Genomic DNA, 7,401 nt, shown 5'->3' on the forward strand with positions numbered 1-7,401 from the left:
AGTTCCCACAGTTCCCCACACTTAATTGACACACAATCTCTATCTTAAGCTAACCAAAGATTCAATTTGGGGTAATTGATTTGTTTTTCTGCTTTAGGCTAGTGATGTGGTAAAATATAGAACAAGGGGGATTAAAAGGCTCAAGGTGGCGAACAAAGGTAATTGAAAAAGGTAGGTTTATTTGGGATAAGTGAGCTAATAACAAATGATGGCCTCAATCATATGTATGCATGCAAATACACTAAATAATGGATATATAGAATGGAACAAACTATATATTACAATCATAGAGAAGAAAACATACAAGAATAAAAACTCATGGTTAAATAATGCAACCATATAATCAAGCTCAAATCTCACAGTTTGTGTGTTCTTAGCTATAATTCATGTTCCAAATTACAATCTTCAAAAAAATTTAGCACAAATTTTCAATTTAAATTAGGGAAATGCTATAAAGAGGGTCTTTAAAGGAAACTCATTACTCCAATCAAGTAGTGGTAGAAGAACATGCACAAAATCAATAAACATGCAATCAAACATGCAATTTAACAACTAAGTTAACAATGAAAATTAAACAATGGTGTTGAAGTAAGAAATAACTAACCCACGGAAGTCGGTATCGACCTCCCCACACTTAAAGATTGCACCGTCCTCGGTGTATGCTAAGATGTGTAAGTGGACGGGTTGCTCCAACTGATGCTTTTCTCCAAAGATTGTGCAGATGGACTTGTTTGTCGCCCCATGTAAAAGTTTTCCGTTTCCCTTCCTGGTGGCCATCCTGAAAGAAAAATGGGAGAAAAGTAACCCAAAAATAAAGATAGAAAACAAAGAAAATATGGGTGGGTTAATGCCAAACAACGAGAGTCTCAAGTACATAGTAGCTACAACATGCAAGTGAGAAAACAGTAGAATCACATGGCATATCAATAGTGCAAAAATTACAACAAAGGGGAAGAGACAATAGATAATGAAAGACAATATAAATTCATGTCAATGCAAAAGGAATACAGGTATCATAAAAAGATTGGCATTGATAGATAATTAGTATCACCCAACAATATAAAACAAGGCACGAAGCAATCACGATGTAAAAGAGATGCAATCAGTTGAATAAGAACCGTTTAACACCAATGGTATAATAATAACTTAGAGAAGAAAATAAAAATATGCACAAAATTAAAATGCAATGAATGAAAGTATGCAAATGAATTAAGTAAAATAGAATAAAAGTGAATAAGGATGAGAAGTTAAAGAGATGAAGAAGAAGAAGAAAGTAAGAAATGAAGAGGAAAGAAGGAGAAAGGAGAGAAGAAAGAAGTAAGAATTGAAAAACAGGGCGTGACGCGCACGCGTGCATCACGCGTATGCGTGACATCTGAGTTGGCCATTTGACGCATAAGCGTCGCCCACGCATACGCGTGGGTGGTCTGAAAGCGAAATAACGCGCACGCGTCAGGGATGCGTACGCATGAGGTGATTTTGTGCCTCTAGCACAGTGCCAGCCCCAGACCATCACAACTCTCTGTTCAGCACGCTATTTACGCTGATTGCCATATCCACGCATGCGCGTACGTGACGCGTACGCGTGAATTTCCTAGGTTGCAAGTGACGCGCACGCGTCCTAGACGCGTATGCGTGGGTTGATTTGTGCGCAGAGCACACCAGCCACACGATTCCATCACAACTTTCTGTTCGTTGGATGGGATGGCAAAATTGGGAATTGACGCCCACGCGTGGCCTACACGCACGCGTGGGTTGGGTTTTTTTTTTATGCAGAATGCAGATGATTATGCAGAAATTATGAATGAACACTAATAAAAATAAAATAAAATAAAACTAAGAATAAAAATGAAAGATCATACCATGGTGGGTTGTCTCCCACCTAGCACTTTTAGTTAAAGTCCTTAAGTTGGACATTTGGTGAGCCCCTTTTCATGGAGGCTTGTGCTTGAACTCATCTCTGAATATCCACCAATGCTTGGACTTCCAATAAGCTCCACTCTTCAAAATTAATAACTCCAAGCTCTGATGGAGTTCTTCACAAGCTAGTGGCTCCCAAATTTGATCCTTATGTATTCCCGGACCCCAAATCTTATTCCTACACCCGTCTGTAAGTGGATAATCATGGTACCAACCGGGTAGTTTAGCCTTGGAATTTTCATGTAAGCACCCAAACATCCTCCTAGATCCATTCAATTGAGAATTATACCAACCCTTGCAATTAGGTCTTGAGCTTCCAACCATAACGAACCTAGGATGGTGTTGCCAATTGCTCACCATCTCTCTTTTACTCTTAAGACCATAGATAGCTCTAAGTTGTCCATCCATTTCAAGCAGACCATATTCAAGTGGAATATACATTTTAAGGATAAGAATTTTACCCACTTGAATATTGTGTTGGATGGTAATGGCTTAGGGGGAAGTATCTCCAGTGGCGGCCTTGCCAATGTATGCTTCACTCTCTTGGGCTCCTCTGTGATGATCTCCACCTCTTGACACGCTTCTGCAACATTAACCTCTTCCTCTACAACCATGATATGCCTTGGGGGTTGTACACCCTCCTCAACATCAAATTCAAACGTCTTGGAAGGAGGCTCTTTGACTTGAGGTTTGATGAGCGGATAATTTATACGCTTTTTGACATTGTTTTTAGTATGTTTTTAGTGGAATCTAGTTACTTTTAGGGATATTTTCATTAGTTTTTATGTTAAATTCACATTTCTGGACTTTACTATGAGTTTGTGTGTTTTTCTGTGATTTCAGGTATTTTCTGGCTGAAATTGAGGGACTTGAGCAAAAATCAGATTCAGAGGTTGAAGAAGGACTGCTGATGCTGTTGGATTCTGACCTCCCTGCACTCAAAGTGGATTTTCTGGAGCTACTAAACTCGAAATGACGCGCTTCCAATTGCGTTGGAAAGTAGACATCCAGGGATTTCCAGAAATGTATAATAGTCCATACTTTGCCCAAGTTTAGATGACGCAAACTGGCGTTCAACGCCAGCTCTCTGTCCAATTCTGGCGTCCAGCGCCAGAAACAAGTTGCAAAGTGGAGTTCAACGCCCAAACTAGCACAAAAGCTGGCGTTCAACTCCAAGAAGGACCTCTACACGTGCAACACTCAAGCTCAGCCCAAGCACACACCAAGTGGGCCCTGGAAGTGGATTTATGCATCAATTACTTACTTCTGTAAACCCTAGTAGCTAGTTTATTATAAATAGGACCTTTTTACTATTGTATTAGACATCTTTGATCTTTGGACGCCTGGTTCTTAGATCAGAGGGGCTGGCCATTCGGCCATGCCTGGACCTTTCACTTATGTATTTTCAACGGTAGAGTTTCTGCACTCCATAGATTAAGGTGTGGAGCTCTGCTGTTCCTCAAAGATTAATGCAAAGTACTACTGTTTTCTATTCAATTCATCTTATTTCGCTTCTAAGATATTCATTCACATTTCAACCTGAATGTGATGAACGTGACAATCATCATCATTCCCTGTGAACACGTGCCTGACAACCACTTCCGTTCTACATTAGATTGATTGAGTATCTCTTAGATCTCTTAATCGGAATCTTCGTGGTGTAAGCTAGAATGATGGCGGCATTCAAGAGAATTCGAAAAGTCTAAACCTTGTCTGTGGTATTCCGAGTAGGATTCAATGACTGAATGACTGTGACGAGCTTCAAACTTGTGATTGCTGGGCATAGTGACAGACGCAAAAGGATAGTAAATCCTATTCCAGCATGATCGAGAACCGACAGATGAATAGCCGTACCGTGACAGGGTGTGTTGACCATTTTCACTGAGAGGATAGGATGTAACTATTGACAAGGGTGATGCCTCCAGACGATTAGCCATGCCGTGACAGGGCATTTGGATCATTTTCCCGAGAGAAGACCGAAAGTAGCCCTTGACAATGGTGATGCATTATATAAAGCCAGCCATGGAAAGGAGTAAGATTGATTGGATGAAGATAGTAGAAAAGCAGAGGTTCAGAGGAACGAAAGCATCTCTATTCACTTATCTGAAATTCTCACCAATGATTTACATAAGTATTTCTATCCCTATTTTATTAATTATTTTTGAAAACCCCATTACTATTTTATATCCACCTGACTGAGATTTACAAGGTGACCATAGCTTGCTTCATACCAACAATCTCCGTGGGATTCGACCCTTACTCACGTAAGGTATTACTTGGACGACCCAGTGCACTTGCTGGTTAGTTGTGCGAAGTTGTGAACCATGGTATTGGCATCATGTTTTTGGCGCCATTACCAGGAAAAGAAAGAGCGATGAATTTTACATAATCAAAGTGTAATCACAATTTCTGCGCACCAAGTTTTTGGCGCCGTTGCCGGGGATTGTTCGAGTTTGGACAACTAACGGTTCATCTTGTTGCTCAGATTAGGTAACTTTCTTTTCGTTTTCTTTTCAAAAAGTTTTCAAAAATTTTTCAAAAATTCTTTCAAAAATTTCTCCTTTGTTTTCGAAAAAAATTTAAAAAAAAATGTTTTCAAAAATAAATTATTCTATGGCTTCAAAACTTTCAAGAATGAATTCTAGAGTTTCATGGTAACATGTTGAATCCTATCTGGCTAAAAATCCATACCCAAACTCCTTTGGGATTGGTCTTCAACTAATCACCAGAATGGATGTAGATCCATTCTAAAGCTTGACTGGCTATTAAGCCATGTCTAACCCTCAGATTGGAGCTTTAGACTAAAGAGTACAGGATTCCTGGAATTCATATTAAAGATTTTGAAATCCTTATTTTTATTTTTCATAATAATTTTCGAAAAAAAATATATACAAAAAAATCATAAAATCATAAAAATCAAAAATATTTTTGTGTTCTTGTTTGAGTCTTGAGTCATGTTATAAGTTTGGTGTCAATTGCATGTTCATCTTGCATTTTTCGAAAAAAAATTCATGCATTCATAGTGTTCTTCATGATCTTCAAGTTGTTCTTGGTAAGTCTTCTTGTTTGATCTTTGCATTTGCATGTTTTGTGTCTTTTCTTGTTTTTCATATGCATTCTTGAATTCTTAGTGTCTAAGCATTAAAGAATTCTAAGTTTGGTGTCTTGCATGTTTTCTTTGCATTAAAAATTTTTCAAAAATGTGTTCTTGATGTTCATCATGATCTTCATAGTGTTCTTGGTGTTCATCTTGACATTCATAGCATTCTTGCATGCATTCATTGTTTTGATCCATAACTATTCATGCATTGCATCATTTTTCTTGTTTTTCTCTCTCATCATAAAAATTCAAAAATAAAAAAAAAATATCTTCACCTTTTTCTCTTAAAATTTCGAAAATTAGATTTGACTTTTTCAAAAATTTTTAAAATCTAGTTGTTTTCATGAGTCAAATCAAATTTTCAATTTAAAAATCTTATCTTTTTCAAAAATCAAATCTTTTTCACTTTTCTTAGTTATTTTCGAAAATTTCAAAAACATTTTTCAAAAATCTTTTTCCTAATTTTACATCATATTTTCGAAAATAACAATAACAATTAATGTTTTGATTCAAAAATTTCAAGTTTGTTACTTACTTGTGAAGAAAGATTCAAACTTTAAGTTCTAGAATTATATCTTATGATTTCTTGTGAATCAAGTCATTAATTGTGATTTTAAAATTCAAATCTTTTTCAAAAACTAATTTCTATCATATCTTTTCAAAAATATCTTCTTATCTTATCTTTTTCAAAAATTTGATTTCAAAATATCTTTTCTAACTTCCTAACTTCTTATCCTTTCAAATTTGTTTCAACTAACTAACTAACTTTTTGTTTGTTTCTTATCTTTTTCAAAACTATCTAACTAACTCTCTCTCTCTCCAATTTTTGAAAATATCTCCCTCTTTTTCAAAATTTCTTTTTAATTAACTAATTACTTCAATTTTTAAATCTTAATTTTCGAAAACTACTAACCTTTTCCAAAAACTATTTTCGAAAATCACTAACTCTTTTTCAAAAATTATTTTTGAAAATTCTCCTTCTCTCTCATCTCCTTCTATTTATTTTTTCATCTATTAACACTTCATCTCACCCAAATTCGAACCCTCTCTTCCATCTGTGTTCGAATTTCTTCTTCTTCTTTTCTTCTACTCACACTGGGACCTCTATACTGTAGTAAAAAGGACCCCTATTATTATTATTTTTCTGTTCTCTCTTTTTCATATGAGCAGGAGCAAAGACAAGAATATTCTTGTTGAAGCAGATCCAGAACCTGAAAGGACTCTGAAGAGGAAACTAAGAGAAGCTAAATTACAACAATCCAGAGACAATCTTATTGAAAATTTTGAACAAATAAAGGAGATGGCAGCCGAACCCAACAACAATAATGCAAGGAGAATGCTTGGTGACTTTACTGCACCTAATTCCAATTTACATGGAAGAAGCATCTCCATTCCTGCCATTGGAGCAACCAACTTTGAGCTGAAACCTCAGCTAGTTTTTCTGATGCAGCAGAACTGCAAGTTTCATGGACTTCCATCTGAAGATCCTTTTCAGTTCTTAATTGAATTCTTGCAGATCTGTGATACTGTTAAGACTAATGGAGTAGATCCTGAAGTCTACAGGCTCATGCTTTTCCTTTTTGCTATAAGAGACAGAGCTAGAATATGGTTAGACTCTCAACCTAAAGACAGCCTGAACTCTTGGGATAAGCTGGTCACGACTTTCTTAGCCAAGTTCTTTCCTCCTCAAAAGCTGAGCAAGCTTAGAGTGGATGTTCAAACCTTGAAACAAAAAGATGGTGAATCCCTCTATGAAGCTTGGGAAAGATACAAACAGTTGACCAAAAAGTGTCCTTCTGACATGCTTTCAGAATGGACCATCCTGGATATATTCTATGATGGTTTATATGAGTTATCAAAGATGTCATTGGATACTTTTGCAGGTGGATCCATTCACCTAAAGAAAATGCCTGCAGAAGCTCAAGAACTCATTGACATGGTTGCTAATAACCAGTTCATGTACACTTCTGAGAGGAATCCTGTGAGTAATGGGACGCCTATGAAGAAGGGAGTTCTTGAAGTTGATACTCTGAATGCCATATTGGCTCAGAACAAAATATTGACTCAGCAAGTCAATATGATTTCTCAGAGTCTGAATGGAATGCAAGCTGCATCCAACAGTACTCAAGAGGCTTCTTACGCAGACATCCAATTGGCGCACATCCAATAGAACTCGAAATGGCGCACTTGCAATTGTGTTGGAAAGTAGACATCCAGGGCTTTCCTGCAATGTATAATAGTCTATACTTTGCCCAAGTTTAGACGACACAAACTGGCGTTCAACGCCAGCTCTCTGCCCAATTCTGGCATCCAGCGCCAGAAACAAGTTGCAAAGTGGAGTTCAACGCCCAAACTGGCACAAAAGCTGGCATTCAACTCCA

The 7,401-nt window shown here is 37.0% G+C and overlaps 1 non-coding gene across 1 annotated transcript; it reads right to left on the bottom strand.

The window, feature by feature from the left end:
• Positions 1 to 6,719: 6,719 nt before the first annotated feature.
• LOC148549100 (small nucleolar RNA R71) lies at positions 6,720 to 6,827 on the bottom strand. The gene has a single exon (XR_015897688.1). It is a non-coding gene; the product is annotated as a small nucleolar RNA R71 (small nucleolar RNA).
• Positions 6,828 to 7,401: the final 574 nt, after the last annotated feature.

This window comes from Arachis ipaensis, chromosome B8, assembly GCF_059453495.1.
Source record: "Arachis ipaensis isolate K30076 ecotype BB chromosome B8, ASM5945349v1, whole genome shotgun sequence".
Lineage (NCBI taxonomy): Eukaryota > Viridiplantae > Streptophyta > Magnoliopsida > Fabales > Fabaceae > Arachis > Arachis ipaensis.